At 44.5% G+C, this 24,759-nt stretch overlaps 1 protein-coding gene and 1 pseudogene across 1 annotated transcript in view; one reads left to right on the forward strand and one right to left on the reverse strand.

Annotated features, from left to right (window-relative positions):
- The window catches only part of LOC139477234 (serine/threonine-protein phosphatase 6 regulatory ankyrin repeat subunit B-like), a 214,874-nt pseudogene that overhangs the window by 29,873 nt on the left and 160,242 nt on the right, over positions 1 to 24,759 (reverse strand).
- Positions 9,547 to 24,759, forward strand: part of LOC139477213 (death domain-containing protein 1-like) — a 72,105-nt gene continuing 56,892 nt past the window's right edge. Inside the window, exon 1 of the mRNA XM_071259773.1 lies at positions 9,547 to 9,693. The gene's annotated coding sequence lies outside the window, so the exon portion shown is untranslated. The remainder of the gene's footprint in view (positions 9,694 to 24,759) is intronic.

A 24,759-nucleotide genomic window follows, 5' to 3' on the forward strand; every position in this document is an offset into this window, starting at 1 on the left:
GGTACATGAAGCGGCCATAAAATGTCCAAGTCCCGTGATGGGATTCGAACCACGGACCTTCTGCTCCGAGGTCGGACGCCTTGTCCACATGGCCAAAGAGGTTAACCCCGTCAGCAAGCTGACAAGGTAAGGAAGCCATCAGTGGGATGACTCCACGCCCTGCTACATACAGAAATGATGGTCGGGATCGAGTGTAGAGACGAGAAGGTGAACATTTAGAGTTAAATTGTGTCCATCAAGTTCAACCATTTGTGGCCAGTAGCGTCATGGTCCGGGGAGGTATCTGTGTGTGGGGCTCGTTATGATTCATTGAAGCCTGAATGCCCAGACATATCGGGATGAAGTTTGAGACCTTTCTTTCAGCAAAAGCCACCTGGCATTGTCTTCCATCACAGACAACCCGAGACCGCATGTCAAGGCTCACTAAGAACATTGTGGACAACACGAACATTCCCATTTTACCTTGCCCGACTTGTTCTCCGGATGAATTTATAGGACCACATTCACCGACAGCTCAACAGACGACAAGCGTCTCCCAGCAACCGTCAAGAGTTTTCTACATGATTTTGATTTTCTTTCATAGTCTTTCAAACTCTTGGTATACTTTCTTCAGGACATTAGTTTACATTTGGAATTATCTTCTGAAAGCTAGCATCACATTGGATGCTTCGAAAGGAATGGGTATAAGTATTCATAGCTAAGTAATGATATTTCATGACCTGTGTGATTCTCTTGCCATTGGGAGATCATGTGTGTAACAAGCTTACATTCTTAAGCAGAAACGATAAACTACAGTCTAGTGCCTTTATAAGTTGCGAGACAAGATCCACAGTCATATCACTTACATGGTGTAGATGATGCAGTGTCAAAGAAAGTGGTTTGAACCCAGATCGCTTCCTACCGGAACATGGTGCTTGTTGTTACACTGCCTGGCGCAAGGGCTGGTCGGCTGTTTGACTGCTGTGGCTTAGTTAGGTATCCACGCTAAACTGTAGCATGGTGTCTCAGTGGGTTAGCACTTTACCAAGAGCACTGTAGTTTGATGGTGGTTCACCACTGTCGTCAAGGATTAAACCTCTCACCCCTTTCATATTCTCTTCCATTATAAGGGGCGGTCGGGTAGCCTAGTGGTTAAAGCGTTCGCTCGTCACGCCGAAGACCCGGGTACGATTCCCGACATGGGTACAATGTGTAAAGCCCATTTTTGGTGTCCCTCGCCGTGATATTGCTGGAATATTGCTAAAAGCGGCGTAAAACCATACTCACTCACTCACTCACTCTTCCATTCTAACACGTGCTTCACAAGTTGAAGCAATCGTAAAATATAACACGACAAAGTCGGCAGGTTCTGCCCATCATCCGCAGTGTACATGTGAGACGTTATTCATATTTCAATAATATTTTCACAAATCTGGCCATAATAAAAATATGGTACATCATATTGTTTCCTTAATGTGGAACTTGACAGAATGTATCTTATTAATTATTTTGCTATAAAAGGAAATTAGTAAAAACATTTTGCGAAAAGCACCTGAAATGTAAAATGTCCACAGGTAAGTCTAATAAATTAGAAGTGGAGGCTAAAGCTTTTGTTGTTGTTTGTTGTTTTACGCCGCACTCAGCAATATTCTACCTATATGACGGCGGTCTGTTAATAATCGAGTCTGGACAAGACAATCCAGTGATTGATATAATGAGCATCGATGCTAAAGATGAGATGAGATGAGATGTACCACATGCTGGAGTATCTGAAACAGTGTGAGCAGCCAGGTGGCCCACACAGAACGATTGGTGAGTCTGGGGGTTTATTGTATCTATCGGGTAATGTTACCCTCCATTCACTCACTTTATATGTTGTTACACATTGTAGTGACGATTGTAGGGATAGTAATTATGTCTCTTCAAGCTAACTACCCGTGGAGGTCGTGGATAGAATTGGTCTTCGGCAACCCATGCTTGTCTCCCCTGTGAAATCCTGGTTAGAATTGGTTTTCAGCAACCCATGCTTGTCTCCCCTGTGAAATCCTGGTTAGAATTGATCTTCAGCAACCCATGCTTGTCTCCCCTGTGAAACCTGGTTAGAATTGATCTTCAGCAACCCATGCTTGTCTCCCCTGTGGAATCCTGGTTAGAATTGATCTTCAGCAACCCATGCTTGTCTCCCCTGTGAAATCCTGGTTAGAATTGATCTTCAGCAACCCATGCTTGTCTCCCCTGTGGAATCCTGGTTAGAATTGATCTTCAGCAACCCATGCTTGTCTCCCCTGTGGAATCCTGGTTAGAATTGATCTTCAGCAACCCATGCTTGTCTCCCCTGTGGAATCCTGGTTAGAATTGATCTTCAGCAACCCATGCTTGTCTCCCCTGTGGAATCCTGGTTAGTATTGGTCGCTGGCAAGGATGATGATGCATGTCACTGTATCCCACATGCGTCGATAGATGCTCATGATGTCAATCACTGGGTTTATCCTGCGCTAGAGTACTATTTTTTAACTATGTTTTAACAGGATGACGTCATGACGCTGTTCAAATTACCTCCCCCGCCATCAAACGTATCAATGGTAACATGATACGGGATGGTACATCCACATCAATTATTGGTCAACTTTAAGCTTGTCGAATAGTTGAATATTATTAGCTGAGGGGAAATATGGCATCCATCTCTCTTGCCGCGGGGTTATCCAAGACAGATTAAACCACGATGTCCCGTACCACAGCAGCCAGAGGGGCGGTCGGGTAGCCTAGTGGTTAAAGCGCTCGCTCGTCACGCCGAATACCCGGGTTCGATTCACCAACATTGGTACAATGTGTGAAGCCCATTTCTGGTGTCCCCTGCCGTGATATTACTGGAATATTGCTAAAAGCGGCGTAAAACCATACTCACTCACAGCAGCCAGAATGTTGTCCGAGGCGTTGGTGCCCAGGGAATTATACCTATCTCTGGTTACATTTGTCTTGAGGAATCCGTGAAATGTCTCATGACCACATGAACACATGTTGTGTTTGACATTGAGCAACAATCTGCAGTCCAACACAACGGTCGCTGTTGCTCGTCCTACGCTTTACGTTCGTCCCGCGTCGACGCCATTCCATGCCAGGGCCGTCGGTTTGGGTACCAGAAAATAGCTCAGTAAGCACTACAGGGTTCACGGCTTCCGGTTGCTGTAGTCTGTTAACATTAAGGGTGGAAACAAAGTTACAACATTTAGAACAGAAAACACTCACCAGTTATACGGAACATCGGCTTTATCTATATGTGTCACCTGGGCACTTGGCACTTGTGGAATGTTTCGTGTTATTATGAATATTGACTAACAACAGAAACTTTGATTTCTGTAGCACTTTAAACATGGCCGCCTCGACACGCCATTTGTGCATGCATCGTATCATAAGGTCGCTACTGGATGTATGACCAATTGTTCGATCATGGAACAAACTATGTACAACACGTACACCAATGATACAACGTGTACAATACATAGCCCCACACACAGGATACAATCTGTACAATACATAGCCCCACACACAGGATACAACGTGTACAATACATAGCCCCGCACACAGGATACAACGTGTACAATACATAGCCCCACACACAGGATACAATGTGTACAATATATAGCCCCACACACATGATACAACGTGTACAATACATAGCCCCACACACAGGATACAAAGTGTACAATACATAGCCCCACACACAGGATACAACGTGCACAATACATAGACCCACATACAGGATACAACGTGTACAATACATAGCCCTACACACAGGATACAACGTGTACAATACATAGCCCCACACACAGGATACAATCTGTACAATACATAGCCCCACACACAGGATACAAAGTGTACAATACATAGCCCCACACACAGGATACAACGTGTACAATACATAGCCCCAAACACAGGATACAACGTGTACAATACATAGCCCCACACACAGGATACAACGTGTACAATACATAGCCCCACACACAGGATACAACGTGTACAATACATAGCCCCGCACACAGGATACAACGTGTACAATACATAGCCCCACACACAGGATACAAAGTGTACAATACATAGCCCTACAAACAAGATACAACGTGCACAATACATAGACCCACATACAGGATACAACGTGTACAATACATAGCCCTACACACAGGATACAACGTGTACAATACATAGCCCCACACACAGGATACAATCTGTACAATACATAGCCCCACACACAGGATACAACGTGTACAATACATAGCCCCGCACACAGGATACAACGTGTACAATACATAGCCCCACACACAGGATACAAAGTGTACAATACATAGCCCTACACACAGGATACAACGTGCACAATACATAGACCCACATACAGGATACAACGTGTACAATACATAGCCCTACACACAGGATACAACGTGTACAATACATAGCCCCGCACCCAGGATACAATCTGTACAATACATAGGCCCACACACAGGATACAACGTGTACAATACATAGCCCCACATACAGGATACAACGTGTACAATACATAGCCCCCCACACAGGATACAACATGTACAATACATAGCCCCACAAACAGGATACAACGTGTACAATACATAGCCCCACACACAGGATACAAAGTGTACAACACATAGCCCCACACACGGGATACAACGTGTAAAATACATAGCCCCACACACAGGATACAATGTGTACAACACATAGCCCTACACACAGGATACACCATGTACAATACATAGCCCCACACACAGGATACAACGTGTACAATACATAGCTTCACACACAGGATACAACGTGTACAATACATAGCCCCACACACAGGATACAACGTGTACAATACATAGCCCCACACACAGGATACAAAGTGTACAATACATAGCCCCACACACAGGATACAACGTGTACAATACATAGCCCCACACACAGGATACAAAGTGTACAATACATAGCCCCACACACAGGATACAACGTGTACAATACATAGCCCCACACACAGGATACAACGTGTACAATACATAGCCCCACACACAGGATACAACGTGTACAATACATAGCCCCACACACAGGATACAACGTGTACAATACATAGCCCCACACACAGGATACAACGTGTACAATACATAGCCCCACACACAGGATACAAAGTGTACAATATATAGCCCCACACACAGGATACAACGTGTACAATACATAGCCCCACATACAGGATACAACGTGTACAATACATAGCCCCCCCCCCCCCCCCCCCCCCAGGATACAACGTGTACAATACATAGCCCCACACACAGGATACAATGTGTACAATACATAGCCCCCCACACAGGATACAACGTGCACAATACATAGCCCCACACACAGGATACATGTACAATACAAAACCCAACACACGGGATACAACCTGTACAATACATAGCCCCACACACAGGATACAACGTGTACAATACAAAGCCCAACACACAGGATACAACGTGTACAATACAAAGCCCAACACACAGGATACAACGTGTACAATGCATAGCCCCACATACAGGATACAACGTGTACAATACATAGCCCCCCCCCCACAGGATACAACGTGTACAATACATAGCCCCACACACAGGATACAACGTGCACAATACATAGCCCCACACACAGGATACAACATGTACAATACAAAACCCAACACACAGGATACAACCTGTACAATACAAAGCCCAACACACAGGATACAACGTGTACAATACAAAGCCCAACACACAGGATACAACCTGTACAATACAAAGCCCAACACACAGGATACAACGTGTACAATACATATCCCCACTCACAGGATACAACGTATACAATACATAGCCTCTCACAAAGGTTACAACGTGTACAACACATAGCCCCACACACAGGATACAATGTGTACAATACATAGCCCCGCACACAGGATACAACGTGTACAATACATAGCCCCGCACACAGGATACAAAGTGTACAATACATAGCCCCGCACACAGGATACAACGTGTACAATACATAGCCCCGCACACAGGATACAACGTGTACAATACATAGCCCCACACACAGGATACAACGTGTACAATACATAGCCCCACACACAGGATACAAAGTGTACAATACATAGCCCCACACACAGGATACAACGTGTACAATACATAGCCCCACATACAGGATACAACGTGTACAATACATAGCCCCCCCCCCCCCCCCCCCCACAGGATACAACGTGTACAATACATAGCCCCACACACAGGATACAATGTGTACAATACATAGCCCCACACACAGGATACAACGTGCACAATACATAGCCCCACACACAGGATACAACATGTACAATACAAAACCCAACACACGGGATACAACCTGTACAATACATAGCCCCACACACAGGATACAACGTGTACAATACAAAGCCCAACACACAGGATACAACGTGTACAATACAAAGCCCAACACACAGGATACAACGTGTACAATACATAGCCCCACATACAGGATACAACGTGTACAATACATAGCCCCCCCCCCCCACAGGATACAACGTGTACAATACATAGCCCCACACACAGGATACAACGTGCACAATACATAGCCCCACACACAGGATACAACATGTACAATACAAAACCCAACACACAGGATACAACCTGTACAATACAAAGCCCAACACACAGGATACAACGTGTACAATACAAAGCCCAACACACAGGATACAACCTGTACAATACAAAGCCCAACACACAGGATACAACGTGTACAATACATATCCCCACTCACAGGATACAACGTATACAATACATAGCCTCTCACAAAGGTTACAACGTGTACAACACATAGCCCCACACACAGGATACAATGTGTACAATACATAGCCCCGCACACAGGATACAACGTGTACAATACATAGCCCCGCACACAGGATACAACGTGTACAATACATAGCCCCGCACACAGGATACAAAGTGTACAATACATAGCCCCACACACAGGATACAACGTGTACAATACTGACATCATTCCAGACTTGACGGGATGTTCCCTTCAGCTAATTAATGTCGTGTCATCAGATTGTACTCATTTCACCGTCATAAATATGTGTGATTAATTGTGTTACATTGTTGTACCATGACACCTCAATTAGTCCTATGATTGTACACACTATATATCCGGTTGTACTAACAGTGAACACAGATTACGAAATGTCAGTTGAATATTGCAACTGCAATGTCCATATTTTCCAGTCTGATTGATGAACGTAATAAATGTGAGTGTTAATGAAGGAACATACACTATCACGTTCTCTGGAACAAATTAATCCTGGTATTTATACATGACGTTTGAATGTGGTGACATTAGATCTGACATTGAGGTATAAATACACATTTCAATGAATATAGGAATTCAGTCATCACAACAAATATCAGTTCAATCAACTACTCCTTTCTTCAAACACATCAATCATCGCCGCTAGCTCAACGGTTCTTTGTCGGGTATCAAATTTCAAATATGGCTTCTTATCAGATGACTTCAATGTATGTTCCGTATAGATAACTCCTTACAGCGACCCAACACCCGCCTAGTGCACAGCGGATCCGGAAATGGTAAGATATGGATATCATGATATATATGACATATGCTGAATTTGCGCATTGATCATGCCCCTCTGTGATGTGGATTTTGCGCTATATAATTATGATGATGATGATGATGATGATGATGATGATGATGGCCCATAAGTCCCAAATGTGCGAAAATTAATTGTGGACCCGTTATGGCCCACAATTTCCAACCTGTGGGATTTACGCAAATCCCATATGTGTAAAGGTTCACTGTGGACGCGTTATGGCCCGCAACTTCCGCATGAGGTGAGGTTCATAGAGCTTGAGCAAACGGTCGTAATATCGGATGATCTCTGATGTCTCTGTGAACAGGGTTAGGTGTTCTCACTTGTCAAAAAACAGTAGGGTTTACGGCAATGTGGCGCTTGTCGCTGGATGCCAGTAGGCCTGATCGGATAGTCAGACGCGGTGTAGAATAATTGCGTGTTATTGCAACCCAGCGGCTTAGAGCGATGCCCAAAATACAATCAAATAGTCTGGCTCAACCTCGGTTATACATTGACTGTATAGGTGTACCTGGAATATGGCTGAGGGCGTTAAACAACAATCACTCGGTCGCATATATACACATTGTTTCATAGACAGATGATGCTAATTAGTCCGCCTCCGTGGTGTAGTGGATAGAGCGTCTGCCCTGAGACCGCCTCCGTGGTGTAGTGGATAGAGCGTCTGCCCTGAGACCGCCTCCGTGGTGTAGTGGATAGAGTGTCTGCCTGGAGACCGCCTCCGTGGTGTAGTGGATAGAGTGTCTGCCTGGAGACCGCCTCCGTGGTGTAGTGGATAGAGTGTCTGCCTGGAGACCGCCTCCGTGGTGTAGTGGATAGAGTGTCTTCCTGGAGACCGCCTCCGTGGTGTAGTGGATAGAGCGTCTGCCCTGAGACCGCCTCCGTGGTGTAGTGGATAGAGTGTCTTCCTGGAGACCGCCTCCGTGGTGTAGTGGATAGAGCGTCTGCCTGGAGACCGCGTCCGTGGTGTAGTGGATAGAGTGTCTTCCTGGAGACCGCGTCCGTGGTGTAGTGGATAGAGTGTCTTCCTGGAGACCGCCTCCGTGGTGTAGTGGATAGAGTGTCTTCCTGGAGACCGCCTCCCTGATGTAGTGGATAGAGCGTCTGCCCTGAGAGCGGAATGACGCTGGTTTGATCTCCGTCCGCTTCATAAAAAATAACGTTAACAAATGGTACTTGTTGTTTCCTTCCCTGGCACTCGGCATCAGGGGGAGAAACAAGGACTAGTCGGCTTGGAGTCAGTGTATTGTGTGAGTAGGGTATAGATGTCAAACTGCCGCATAGTATGTCACTGGTCCAGAACTATAAACGCACGCACACACTCACATGCAAGTTACTGTATGAGTGCAATAATCTTGAACGCGAAATTAAACCCCAATTCACCACACTATTCAAAGTGGACGTTAAACACACACACTCACAGCATTCTACAATACGATTAAGATTTTAATAGCTAGTTTCTCGATGGAGCCTCGCGTGCAGTATCTTGAATCTCATACAGGTCACCCGTCACCCTCTACAAGGGATTAGAAAAAACTGACATTCGATACAAAGGTATTAATACCCAGACACACCGATTATAAATGTCTCGTGATCAAATAAAAAAACCTGTGATTTATGGCAAATATTTGCATTAATTCAGTCAAAGACACGATTAAGGGTGTCATGGTAGGACCTATCGAATTACGTAACCGGTTATGTATATAATATACAAATAGGATGACGATTTACGTTGTTCCAGCGACGGTTACAAAGCTTGTTATGAGTAAATGGAACATGCTGAGTCGAGTTTAGTAGATGAGAAGTTGTACAAACCTCACTGTGTCAGCGACACAAACCCGCCCGTGACAGAGAAAGTCAATGCAGGTCCTGTCACGTTGATCATGACGACACACGGCAGGTGCCCGGAGGACTCGCTCGCTTCACGGCGGTGTGAGGAGCTGAAGTTGTCGTGGCTAAACAAGAGTGTGTGGTCACTGATATACAGGTGGGATATACGCGGTGTGGCAGCACACGGGATACTGGTCACAGAGCGGTCTCACCCAGAGCTGGATCAAACTGTCGGAACACAGGTAAGCCGACAGGGGACACACATGGCCTTGACGTAGCTTTCAGGGTATGGTTATAATTATATGAAATCATGCTAGGTTAAGAACTGGGGATATTTCTCATAAACCAAAGCTAAATAGTGGGGACAAGGGTAAATTCGTACTAAGATACCACCCGAAACCTTATAAAATCACAATTTACAATTGTATACTTTTCGTTCTATGATAAGTTTGTCTTCGATCTTCACAATGTATACAATTAGTATACAAACACAGGTGTACGTAAACACATGCACCATAGCGTACTTAACATACAGCCATGGAAAAATAGTTATTCAAATGCATATGGATATTTTTTTTCTTTTTATATAATTATAAGTGTATTTTTATATCTGTGTCATCCCCAATCGCAAGAAGAATAGTTGTTAAAATAGTGAAGGAAGCAGTCACGTGACAAGAGGAAACCCGATAATGTGTTTTTATTGCGTCTGTATCTTGTAAACACGTTGTAATTCTATATGTGGTTGACGAAGCGTGTTTGTCTTGCTTTCATGGCATAGGAATGGACGTTGTTCTAATTTTCCTTCAATAATTATCATTTCGTTATGAAGACGTAATGAGTGAGTGAGTATGGTTTTACGCCGGTTTTAGCAATATTCCAGCAATATAACGGCGGGGGACACCAGAAAGTGGGCTTCACACATTGACCCATGTCGGGAATCGAACTCGGGTCTTCGGCGTGACGTGAAGGCGTAATGCTTAAGTGTTATTTTATTGAAATGGTTACTTAAATGTTGATCAGGAAACGTACGCTTCTGATAAAATATATTTCTGTTGACGTTGTTTAAGACCTTAGTTCAATATGAGAATATTAAAGGGTACGAAAAATTATTGAGGCACACGGAGGAAACTTCCTCCCGTTATGATGTTTTCCTACGAACGTCAACAGAAATATTTTAACTCTAAAACCTGCAGTGCTTGATGAATAATAAACTCTTATTGTCAGCGCCCTCGTTGGACGTCCCCTAGTGTACAACCACCTGTGTAAATCGATCGAGGAGTATTTAACTCTCGTGTATGGCGTGATAGAGATAGTATCGCTGTGTGAAAGAGACAATGACTACAAAATCAACTGTCGCCCTTTGCATATACATGTCAACTGCTTCATATAACCCAACTCAACATGTATAGATTGGTCTTGCTTTCATGCCAGAAGAATGGGCCGTGTTGTAGTTTTCTTCGATCACTATCAGATCGTTGTGAAAGCATAATGCTTAAATGTTGTTTTATTTAAATGGTTACTTAAATGTTGATCCTGACACGCACGCTTCTTAAATAGTTGGAAAAGAACAATGGGCTCTGCTTTTAGCCGCTATATATTTTGATTGCGGAAAGGTTGATACGCTTCTATATCATCATCATCCTCATCATCATCATCATCATCATCATCCTCATCATCATCATCATCATCATTATTATTATTACTATTATTATTATTATTATTATTATTATTATTATTATTATTATTATATTATTATTATTATCGTTATCGTGATAATTATTAGTACATATTGAAATATTAAATGCAGCAAAGAGGGTTTTGGTGATCCTGGCACAGGCAGGCTGGTTAGGCTCATCATCAGCTCAGGGCCCTTGCCCCCTCTACACGCAGCCCAGACAGCGAATGGGACTTCTCCCAGGAAGCGCTGCCTAGTCAAACCCACCCAGAACTTTTCGGAGAATGTGAAGACTCACCATCATTGCATCCTTCTGCATTACCCAGATTGTCAGAAGGGCTGTATTCCTGGTAGCAAACCCGGGTACTCCCCCTATGCCCGTCAACAGATTGGGAGGTACCAAACCTAAGGCACCGAGAACAATGGGGAGTCGGACAACTTGGTACTTGGGATGCAAGCGTGACATTTCGAAAGGAGGTCTACATATTTGCCATGTTTTTCCTGGATCTTGTCAATCACATTAATGTCAAAAGGGACAGAAAATTCAACAATATAAATGATTTCATTGGATTTATCAAGATTAGATTTGCTGCCCTGGATACGTCTGAGGCTGCATTCAGACCTAGTCAAAATAATTTTGCATTTATCATTTTCCATGACGCCCTCTACATATCCCGGTGGTACCATGGGTAGACCTCTGTGTCAAAACCACAAGCATGGCGAAGACGGTAATACAGTGATCGAGCCACACCATCATGTCGCTTAAGATACTGTGTTTGTGACAAAGCTGGCATCCACAGACAATGTGTTGGACAGTCTCATTAAATTCATTGCCTAATCTACATTTAAAAATAGATTTTACATTTTGATGCAACTCATTGACGGTTTCGAGTGGGAAGTGACTGGTCCTGAGCAGTAACTTGTCAGGCCACCCGATTTCATCCAAACTAAGGACTCTGCAGGGTTGCTGACCTTCTCAACACACTGCATATAAACTCGATGCAGTGACCGTTTAGAGAGCCTTCCCTTGAGAAACCGAACCTGATGTGGCACTTCGCTTGGTTGACACTCATTTCCGTACCGTCCAGCAGTACAGATCCATCAACCATATCAACACTGACATCATCATCATCATCATCATCATCATCATTATTATTATTATTATTATTATTATTATTATTATTATTATTATTATTCCACAGTCTTCTCCCACACATGGGACTTTTCTCATTAGTGTGAGCCAGATGGCGCGACTAACATTCAGGTATGACCCCGTGTGTGAGAGAATAACACCGCAGTGGTGTGGAGTGGGTCGTGCACTGATTGTTAAACAAAACCTGCACACAAAAGAGTTATATAGTTCAAGGCTATTGCCACGGAGTTGGTGGTAGTGGGCTACTGTGACTCAGCTGGTTAGATCACGTTGGATCAGAGAAGAAATTTGTTCTGAAAACATAACCTTCTAGCTACGCGGAATTGCGGAATATCTGTTCCCAGTAAATTCACTGTAGAGGTACTGAGACATGAAATAATTTCAGGAGAACAAACAACCCATAATTCAGAATTTGGAGACATGTTGGTTTCTTTTCTGAGAAAATGTCGAAAAATTTGAAAGTTTTCCGATCACAAATAGAGACATTAGCTCATTCACTCGACAGTTGCAATGACGTGACATATAAGGGCCTGTGGCCGCATGTGCACACATGACGTCATAACCACGTTGCCATGGACCGTTTCCGAAACAACAGCACAATAGAACAATCAGCAGTAAGCAGACCGTTAACTGCTCAGTTCGAATTTGTGTAATTAATTTCACCGATATCGTGGCGTTATTTGTATTATCTCTTCTCTATACCCATTAGCCAGACCGAGCCAACAGTGGTAGATATTGTAGGCTAGTTGATATTAACACACTTAGTAGGATTGGCCTAACTTAGTATATATGTACCGTATTAAGCAGTCATTACTCCATGCAGAGCATCGTTTTCTGGCCAAGGCAAAGAGTGACAGTACTACAAATATACATTTGCAGCTGTTTGCATACAGTGGTATTGACAATCCCACTGTGATGGATGGTATACTAACCGTCCTTGTCGTAGTGGCTCATTTGATGTCCGTATACGTGTGGTCCTTGGGATGTCTGTATACATGTGGTCCTTGGGATGTCTGTATACATGTGATCCTTGGGATGTCTGTATACGTGATGTCCTTGGGATGTCTGTATACATATGGTCCTTGGGATGTCTGTATACGTGTGGTCCTTGGGATGTCTGTATACATGTGGTCCTTGGGATGTCTGTATACATGTGGTCCTTGGGATGTCTGTATACGTGTGGTCCTTGGGATGATTGTATACGTGTGGTCCTTGGGATGTCCGTATACATGTGGTCCTTGGGATGTCTGTATACATGTGGTCCTTGGGATGTCTGTATACGTGTGGTCCTTGGGATGTCCGTATACATGTGGTCCTTGGGATGTCCGTATATATGTGGTCCTTGGGATGTCTGTATACATGTGGTCCTTGGGATGTCTGTATACGTGTGGTCCTTGGGATGTCTGTATACATGTGGTTCTTGGGATGTCTGTATACGTGGGGTCCTTGGGATGTCTGTATACATGTGGTCCTTGGGATGTCTGTATACATGTGGTCCTTGGGATGTCTGTATACGTGATGTCATTGGGATGTCTGTATACCTGTGGTCCTTGGGATGTCTGTATACATGTGGTCCTTGGGATCTCTGTATACGTGTGGTCCTTGGGATGTCTGTATACATGTGGTCCTTGGGATGTCTGTATAATGGTCCATACACTTGGTCCTTGTGATGGACCTCATACTTGGTCCTTGATATAACATACTCCTTGCTGTCCATGTGCTAATGATAGTATTCATTGATTTATACAACTTCAAGATGTCAGCAGTTGCGTTTCATCAACTACAGACCCGTGAAGCTCCGGGGTAGAATAGGTCTTCAGCAATCTATGCTTGCCGTTAAAGGCGACTATGCTTGTCGCAAGAGGTGACTAAAGCCTCAGTTACACAGACAGTGCAACGGCAATGCAACTTCCTGGCGACCAAAATATTTGACAATCGCAATGAGGTTTCAGGGTTCTATGAAAGGTTTCACTGAGGTCGCCACAAGGTTTCAGACCGGTCGCAAAACCCATTCGGTCGCAAGACTGGCTGCGACCGATTTGGTCGCTCGGAGGTTTCATTGGTATCCTAGAGGTCATCAAGTGGTGTTATTCTAATAGCAGATTGGGTTCCACTGTGCGGCGATCGGTTTCATTACACAAGGGTGTTTGATCAGTGATGAGGCGGTGATCCACCGGCGCTTCATCGGTGTCTGTTTGTCGATCGGTTGCATGGTTTCCAAGCGTTCGTTCGACGTTTGGTTTGCAACATGTCACCGTCTGGAAAAAAGACCTGTCTGTGCATTACAGCATCATTTTGCCATAAGCACTCAGTTCACATCAATCATTTCCATTCCTCATAGATCACTTTGGTCCGTAAACCCAGGAAAACAAAAGAACCAGAAATTGTAGACGATACAATAGAGACAACTGCTGGGGTGCACAGGTCTGTCACAATTGAGCCAGCAATATCTAAACGAAAGAAGAGGCGGAAACCTGATGAGGAGGAAGAGCCAGAGATGTCCGACGTTGACAGACTCCATTCTGAGGTAGCCCATGAAATCACCAGGTCTTCCTCTCTTCAACTCTGTCATCAGATCATCATGGTCTCCTAACTATGGCCTTCTCACGATCCGAGATCTCAGCCAATACTGCCTTCACCGTGTCCTTCTCGTTCTTCTGTACACCATCATGGCAGCAACTGCAGCATTTTGATTTATTCTTTGCAGGCGGAGCACTTACAACTGTTCTGCTGTTAACATCTGGTCAACTTGCAAAGAAATGATTTGATTCAGAAAAGTACCCTTTTCATACGCATTCTGTTTTGATCGGTGATCGGTCGACAACTAGTCACCGACCAGTCCCCGTTCAGTTGCAACAAGTAACCGAAGATTCGCTGACAAGTCACCGATCGGTCTCAATCGTTTGCAAACATTTCGCCGTATCTGCGTGAACAGTTACCGATCAATCACTGACAAGTTGCAAAACCTATCGCTGATTGATCGTCGATCATACCCTAATTCAAATATGGGCAGAAGTAATTGCACCGGTGTCAGCGATCGCCATTTGGCGGCAAAGGAAATCAGTCGCCAAGAGGTTGCATCGCGGTCGCATTGTCTGTGTGAGTGTAGCTTTACCCCAATTGCGTGGATCGATGCTAATGATGCGAATCACTGGATTGTCTGGTCCAGACTCGATTATTTACAGACCGCCGTCATATAGCTTGAATATTGCGGCGTACAATAACTGACAAACAAACATCAACAACGACATAAATAAACAAATGCACATATGTCTGTTCATGTTTATAGTATCTCTGTACTTTAGAAACATAACTAGATATTATTGCCAAGTTTTAGTCTTAAATATTGAAATCAGCTTAACGAGTAAGTAAAGGAAGTAAGACATCCCTGCAAAACAATTACTTCTATATCAAAATCAACGGGGCGCTGTGAGGTGCAACACTCAGGCTGTGGTCAGTGACGACTGCGGGGCGCTGTGAGGTGCAACACTCAGTCTGTGGTCAGTGACGACTGCGGGGCGCTGTGAGGTGTTACACTCAGTCTGTGGTCAGTGACGACTGCGGGGCGCTGTGAGGTGTTACACTCAGTCTGTTGTCAGTGACGACTGCGGGGTGCTGTGAGGTGCAACATTCAGTCTGTGGTCAGTGACGACTGCGGGGCGCTGTGAGGTGTTACACTCAGTCTGTTGTCAGTGACGACTGCGGGGTGCTGTGAGGTGCAACATTCAGTCTGTTGTCAGTGACGACTGCGGGGCGCTGTGAGGTGCAACACTCAGTCTGTGGTCAGTGACGACTGCGGGACGCTGTGAGGTGCAACACTCAGTCTGTGGTCAGTGACGACTGCGGGGTGCTGTGAGGTGCAACATTCAGTCTGTGGTCAGTGACGACTGCAGGGCGCTGTGAGGTGTTACACTCAGTCTGTGGTCAGTGACGACTGCGGGGCGCTGTGAGGTGCAACATTCAGTCTGTGGTCAGTGACGACTGCGGGGCGCTGTGAGGTGCAACACTCAGTCTGTGGTCAGTGACGACTTCAAGACGCTGTGAGGTGCAACACTTAGTCTGTTGTCATGACGACTGCGGGGCGCTGTGAGGTGTTACACTCAGTCTGTGGTCAGTGACGACTGCGGGGCGCTGTGAGGTGCAACATTTAGTCTGTAGTCAGTGACGACTGCGGGGCGCTGTGAGGTGCAACATTCAGTCTGTTGTCAGTGACGACTTCAAGGCGCTGTGTGGTGCCACAGTCAGTCTGTTGTCAGTGACGACTGCGGGACGCTGTGAGGTGCAACACTCAGTCTGTGGTCAGTGACGACTGCGGGGCGCTGTGAGGTGCAACATTCAGTCTGTAGTCAGTGACGACTGCGGGGCGCTGTGAGGTGCAACATTCAGTCTGTAGTCAGTGACGACTGCGGGGCGCTGTGAGGTGCAACATTCAGTCTGTAGTCAGTCAGTCTGTAGCCACACCCGGTCCTGCAGCACTGCGTAGAGTCTATATCTGTCGAGGTCATCTACAGCCCGGACGATATGACCTTGGGCGTTGATTGGGGGATATTGCAGGCGGTGACAGCTCCTCCGTCATTCTCAGAACACTGGAGGCTCGGAACTTTGTCAGTAGCCGGGGACGCCATCAGTATCACTAGGGTATTAATATTGTTGGACGAGACACAAGGTTAAAAAATACACAGACACAATGCAAATTGGCAGTCTCAAAGCCTTCCCGTTAGTGACACAGGTGCTTGAGTCAGATCAGTATCCGTGCCACTTCAACTTCCTTACATTTGTACATGTTTTTACTGTATGACAAAGCAAGAATCATATATATTTCATAAATGTTTTCAGAATGAACATCCATTTTGGAATAGTTAAACAATGAACGTTTGATATATTATTGGAATTTGAGAATTCTTTTCCGCACTCATTGATCTTTTTACGGATTTCATTCTATTGGTTTTATTGTTTGCAAAGAGGTCCTTAGCAACGATACATTTACGAATTGCGTTGAATAATTATTGATCAGTCATCATGGACATTAGTTGTTCATTACGTCACAGGAGAGTTCATGTGATGTCGATGAAACTATTTACACATCCTTCAAACATCATTAATATGCTCGGCAAAATGTTGTCTTGTTTAGGCTGTGTTCACACAGCGCCGATTATGGCTCCCATTTGAGATCAGACAGCGCACGAAAAGTGAAAAAGTCGGATTACTATCCTCAATGATCTGGATTGTCCTTTCAGTGTCTGAGCGCAGTCGTATACGTTCGTAACAGAGTCCCACGGATCGGGAAAGGTCCAGAGAGGTCAGCCAAGCACTCCTGACAGTATAGTGCGTCCGGTCACATTCGGGAAACTCTTCCGTCTGTGTCTAGTCGGATTACAGTCGTGACCATGTGGTGACAGATTCTGCCGTATCGGATCAAAATCGTACCAATGTCCTGTGTTGTGTGGACGGTGCCCTGTGGATCGGGACGCTGACGTGATGACCGGGCATGATTTGGAAAAATTGTTTATTGCCGTTTCTTATCGACTCAGAGTTCGAGTTCAGACTGCGTCCAGATCTTGCCAAATGCGAGACGTAAGTTTTGTCTTTTCACTGTCCGGTCACTGTCGGATTTCTGTCAGAACGCATTCGGGAGAATCGGGTCGCTGTCGGGACAGATTCGGTTTTTTACCATGCGGAAAATACAAATCGGATCACATTCAGATTGAGGCGGGAAAATCGGGACGATTTCGGTTGGAAACGCTTAATCGGGACGCTTCCTGAACAATATCTGATTGTTGTTGTGATTAAATAAATGCTTTTACAAATTTGTGAATTTCCGGCACGGATCACAGGATCTTGATCAGATTTTGACAAATTTTAATCGGGAATGGTCTTATCAAGGACGGCAGTAAAAATCCTGAATGTGTGACTAAGCCCTTAAAAATAATTAACATGGCCTTGAATATCCTCCCCACAAACATACATTATGAATCATGGCGGCTGAGACTTTACAAAGTTGATCCACACCAGGAAGATAATCCGTTATTCATTTCGCTCTTGTAATCCTCCACGAATTCCGTGTTGAGTGTATTGCTCCTGGTATTGTCGGGGTAGATCGTGACGGTGATGGGAGTGTCACAGACTTGTACAGGCTGTGGGAACGGTCGGGGAAATAATCCCCCCAGCATATATATGGAACTTATTGCTGACCATTATTACCCTATGACGTCAACGTTATAGTGCTTCCAATGACAAAAACATTGCATACGCGGTTCTTGGAATGAAGGTTCATTTCGTTCACACAGATTATTGTGTTTTGTAAGCAGCATTCTTTCGTTCAGACAACTCGGTAGGCGTGTTGGGTACAACAAGGAAGGGTATGTACTTCTCCAACGAAGGATAATCAGTTCATGACGGCGCCGTTAGAGAAGCCGCCACTACAAAAAGGTAATCAGTCCATCTTGATTACCGGAAGAGATAGTGGGCAGGTTGGATTCGCGAAGTTTTAATAATATCCCACTGACATCAGGGCGGGGGACACCGGTAATGGGTGCCTGGCATTGTATGTATACATGCAGGGAATCGACCCGGGGCTTTAGGCGTGACGAGCGAGCAGTTTAATTCTTTGCCACCCAACGCCCCACAGGAGGGGTGATCGTTTTCTGTGGGATGGTCTTACATTGATTACCAGGGATGCGGGAGAGGTTCACAGAAATATTTTCAGTTCAGGGCTTGAGTTTCCCTTGAGTAAGCTCCACAAAAGAACTTTTTCTGACTATGTTGTTTTTCATAATTTGACAATTGTTTGCTTTGAAGCTTTATTGATTACCAGAAAATGAGATGGTGTCCCACATTTGGTCTGATGTCCATCTATTCTTGATTACCGGGAGAGGGAGATATGGTCCCACAGAAGGGTAATCATTTTGTCTGATGTCCATCTATTCTTGATTACCGGGAGAGGGAGATATGGTCCCACAGAAGGGTAATCATTTTGTCTGATGTCCATCTATTCTTGATTACCGGGAGAGGGAGATATGGTCCCACAGAAGGGTAATCATTTTGTCTGATGTCCATCTATTCTTGATTACCGGGAGAGGGAGATATGGTCCCACAGAAGGGTAATCATTTTGTCTGATGTCCATCTATTCTTGATTACCGGGAGAGGGAGATATGGTCCCACAGAAGGGTAATCATTTTGTCTGGAGTCTATCCATCTTAAATTACCGGGAGAAGGATATATGGTCCCACAGAAGGATAATCATTTTGTCTGGGTTGTCTCTTTTGATTACTAGGAGAGGAGACATGTAGTCCCACTGAAGGACAATCGGCTACCTCGCCTACCAGAAGTGTATGCACAGAAGTGTACACACCACGAATGTCAAGAATGCGCCAAATTCCATTCACCAAAATGAATGCTCATGCCGTGATATTATTATCATCTTCTCCAAAGGATCAGTGTGAACACAATTTTCATTCTCAGCTCCCTGGGGAGTATACAACCCAAGCTGTCTGTGACGCGTTAGAAGGTTAACAGTGACGTATCAATCTAATCCTACCGGGTACCCATTCACTGCTATGTGAACAGAGGCATATTAAAAACAAAGCTACGCCCCTGTCCCGAACGCGGCCACCCATCTTTGCTAAACTTCGGGGCGGTCGGGTAGCCTAGTTGTTAAAGCGTTAGCTCGTCACGCCGAAGACCCGGGTTCGATTCCCGACATGGGTACAATGTGTGAAGCCCATTTCTGGTGTCCCCCGCCGTGATATTGCTGGAATATTGCTAAAGCGGCGTAAAACCTCACTCACTCACTCACTCACTTTGCTAAACTTCACCTGATTTGTGACCTGTGAAGATCCGGGGTAGAATAGGTCTCCAGCAACCCATGCTTGCTGTAAAAGGTGACCATGCTTGTCGTAAAAGGCGACTAACGGGATCGGGTGGTCAGGCTCGCTGACTTGGTTGATGCATGTCATCGATCCCAATTGCGTGGATCGATGCTCATGATATCAATCACTGTATTGTCTGGTCCAGACTCGATTATTTACAGCCCGCCGTCATAATATTAATTGTAATGCTGCTGAGTGCGGCGTTAAACAATAATCCAACCAACCAATCACCTGATTTGTGGTCCTTGAGCTATAAACATGACTATGTGTCCTCATAACTGAGTGTTTTGACTCTACCTGGAGGACAGCAAGATAGAAACCTCCGCCTATCAACACGAGTGCAGGGTAAACACGTCCCTGTTGATTCCATTAGCGTCTCTCACCCTGATTACACACAGACCGGGTAGGTCTGGGGTAGAGGTGACGGAGAGGTCACGGAGACTTATTTATGGTAGTAATTCAGTAATCGCGTTGTCTGTATCATACGCGTCGCTCGCTTCAAGTGTGGGGTATACTAATATGAACAAACATTAATTACAGCGCACTATTTTCAAACGCAGCCATCTGTATAATCATGTTTATTTTATTCCTGTCTTGTTTGCCTCCGTGGTCTAGTGGTAGAGCGTCCGCCCGGAGATCGGAGGGTCCGGGGTTCGATGCCCGGCCGCGTCATACAAAAAGACGTTAAAAGGTGGTACTTGTTGTTACTCTGTCTGGCGCTTCGGCATTAAGCATTAAGGGGCTAAAACAAGGACTGGTCGGCTCAGTATACTGTGTCTGAGTGGGGTATTCATGTTAAACTGTAGCATGGTATCTCAGTGGGCTAGCACTATCAATCGGCATCAGTCCGGACTAGTACAAGCAGCCACACACACACACACACGTGCATGCACGTCGCTATATAAGCGCAATAATCTTAATAAACCTCATTTCACCTCGCCCTAACAAACACGTTGCTTCGGAACGATAAACTGTATTGAGGGAGAAGCCTTTAGCTCCGTGGACCATATCTAACAAGCTAATGCTCCGTGACAGGAATCCATACTGTTTAACTGTAATACCGATTCCGACATCTATCAGGATTTGTTTCATTGACTCACCTACTGTTGGATCAAACCGTTTCAAAATAAGTAACAGTTAAAGATTATCTGTGCAATCAGTCACGCCGTTTGATGTTTTAAGCTGTTTGACTAATGGGAGGAAACCGTCTTTGTGACAATGCCATTGATATGACTTCAACTTCTGCCCTTGAAATTATAATTTCCTGATAAATCAGTCTGGATTATCAGCCGAAACAGATTCCATGGGGCGTGAAAGGCAATATAGTTATTAAATTTATAAGAATATCTGCGTGTCGCATACATCAAGTTTGACGTGTTCTGTTAACAGTTTCTGTCCCCCCTAGCGTATCAATTATAAATAAAAAAATGAAATTTATTAAACATGATCAATACCCGCCCCGTTAGAGAACACAGGCATTGAACAATGCAAAATATGTTATGTCCTGTTTATTCAGCCATAAACCATTGACATGCTGTGGAAACATTTGGAAATTATTCACGATGTCCCATGGCGTCGGAAATACGGTTGATCCACTGTTTGACATTCATAACATGCTGAATATATATTACCCTACGCCATGGTGGTATTGACGTTTTCTTGTTTTGATGTCAGTGCCATTAAAATACTAAGTTGATTATAGTTCAGTCCAATTTGTCGCCAAAGTCTGCCCCCACAGCGCGACACAGTATAGTTTACAAACACAACCTCAGCACGGACACTTAATAAAGGGGACTATTAGCAAGGTCGGAATGTTCCCGGTCAATGCATGGTTGTGTGTAAGGGCCATGTCTCCTCCGAGGTCCGCGCGGTGAAAAGGGAAATCGTTCTAATGGGTTTCACAAGTACCCGACATGCATAGACGTGACAATACGTGACACTCTCGGGTCACAGAGTCACAATGGTACACGACACTGACTTCATAACCAAGAGATCAAGTTAATGCTGTATTGAGGCAGGCGTTGAGCTGTATGGGGAGACATGACGGTGACATTCCGTCACAATGCGGCGTTGTGAAGAGAAGCCTATATAGATTCCTCGGGGGGTGATCTCATTGTAATGCCGAGCCAGACAACTAAGATAAATTGGATTTATTTAATCGGTTGAGAAGCACGTATCCGTACTGTCGCTGTCAACACATGGTGGCATGTGGAATTGAAGACAGTCAATACAGTGATATTACAGCCACAGGCTGAACAAGGCCAGTGTTTGGATATACGTGCTGCTGTAGTAGACAATGGGTAGGATAGCCGACAGACACACTCTCACGGAAACATATTACCTTGACTCCAAGACGTTCCATGTGACAAATAGATTTAGGTTTTAAAACACTGGCGTAGATGTGATTGCAGGAAGGAAAACGTACAACTTATGGATTAACGTGAATGCACTTAATGAAGGCAGTGATGAAGAATTGAAATCACTGGATAAAAACCCTGCTTTGTCATGAGAGCGATCTTTGAGTGATGTGTGAGTGATCGATCTTTGAGTGATGTGTGAGTGATGTGTGATGCGTGATCGATCTTTGAGTGATGTGTGAGTGATGTGGGGTCGATCTTTGAGTGATGTTTGAGTGATGTGGGATCGATCTTTGAGTGATGTGGGATCGATCGTTGAGTGATGCGTTTGGGATGCGCGATCGATCTTTGAGTGATGTTTGAGGGATGCGTGATCGATCTTTGAGTGATGGGTGAGTGATGTGGGGTCGATCTTTGAATGATGTTTGAGTGATGTGGGGTCGATCTTTGAATGATGTTTGAGTGATGTGGGATCGATCTTTGAGTGATGTGTTGGTGATGTGGGATCGATCGTTGAGTGATGTGTTGGTGATGTGGGATCGATCTTTGAGTGATGGGTGAGTGATGTGTGATCGATCCTTTAGTGATGTTTGAGTGATAGGTGATCGATCTTTGAGTGATGTGTGATGCGCGATCGATCGTTAGGTGATGTGTGAGGGATGCGTGATCGATCTGTGAGTGATGTGTGAGGGGTATTTGAGAAATGGTTGAGTGATGTTTGGGTAGTGTGACATATACATATATGTTAGCGATGCGTGAGTGTTTTGATTGTGATGTGAGAATGATGTGCCAGTTGTGTGAGAGCGACGTGTGAGTGATGTGTGAGTGATGTGTGAGTGATGTGTGAGGTGAGGTGAATTGGAGCTTAACATCCCGTCCACTAACATATCGGCGTACACACAAGTGTGTGTGTGGCTGCTTGTACTAGTCAAGATTAATCCCTAGTTTATAGTGCTAGCACACTGACATACCATGCCACAGTTTAACATTAGTTCAGCGCCAATTCCCTCATATACAAAATCAGTAGGACAAGGCATGTCAACTCCTTCTCCTCAGTAAACTACGGTTATAACGAAGGGACCACTGACATTAGTTCGATATAACCGCAGTTTCTGATAAGTACGTCTATACACAGCCGATATACAGCAAATGGCCGGGACGAAAAAAATGTTTGTTATATCCGTCAGTTTGTTATAAAAACGTGTTCGTTATTAACCCATTTTACCGCATTGTCAACTTCAAACAAACGTTTTCAACTGCATGGACCTCAATACACCCGCAAACCACAGAACCACAGCATGGTGAAGGTGACGTGAATGTCTTAAACCAGTCGTATTGTTCAGCCAGGTACATATCTGGATTACTATTAACAATAATGATAAGGATGCCTTCATACTCAGTTCAGACAATGTGTTCTGAGCTTCTGAAACAAGACCCGAGGATGAGAAAACCACATCTCAATTTGTTTATGTATCCGTACCATCATCTTTATACTTACTACTTTTTCCTGGTCTAACCTCCATCTTCTAAAGTTCTTTCGACATGTCACCAACCCCCACTTCATAATAAAAATGAACTAAATATAAACCATACTGTTATAACAATTACACAGTATAGCTTTACAGCAACACACTGTAAAAACGTGATGCACCATAGACAGTGACACAATATAACGAAACAGCAAAACGCAATTGCTTAACAGCGACACAGTAGAACTAAATGGTGCACTATAGTTTAACAGCAATACACGAATGCTTAACGGCGACAGAGTATGACAATGCGATGTCGTATAGTTTAACAACGACGCATAAAGGAAAACGACACGCAGCATCCCACAATACTTTACAGTTACATGGTATGACAACAATATAAGCAATATGATTACACTATAGTAAAACATCAACACAGTATTGTATAACAGCGTCACGAGTTACCCGACTTGGGGTCAGCAGGGTAGATCGCTGTCTGATGGTATCTACCCCTAAGTGGTATCCGCGGATCGGATATTGATCTATTGATCAGGTGACGGCAACTGATCTCCATAGCCGTAAACTGTTGGAATGAACTCACTGATCATGTTGAGTGGAGTTGCTCTCTGATTCTCATGGCGCGATACATAGACATGCCTCACTGAGGTCTTGCTGGCATTAGATCAAGTTGCACTGTATTACTGTATATCTCAGACCATTTGATTTAAGCGGCGCTCTTGATTCACGTCCAAAATATATTGAAATGAACCTAAACTTTGTGGCGA

The sequence above is a fragment of the Haliotis cracherodii genome, unplaced genomic scaffold (genome assembly GCF_022045235.1).
Source record: "Haliotis cracherodii isolate W230 unplaced genomic scaffold, xgHalCrac1.p SCAF_32, whole genome shotgun sequence".
NCBI classification, from domain to species: Eukaryota; Metazoa; Mollusca; class Gastropoda; order Lepetellida; family Haliotidae; genus Haliotis; species Haliotis cracherodii.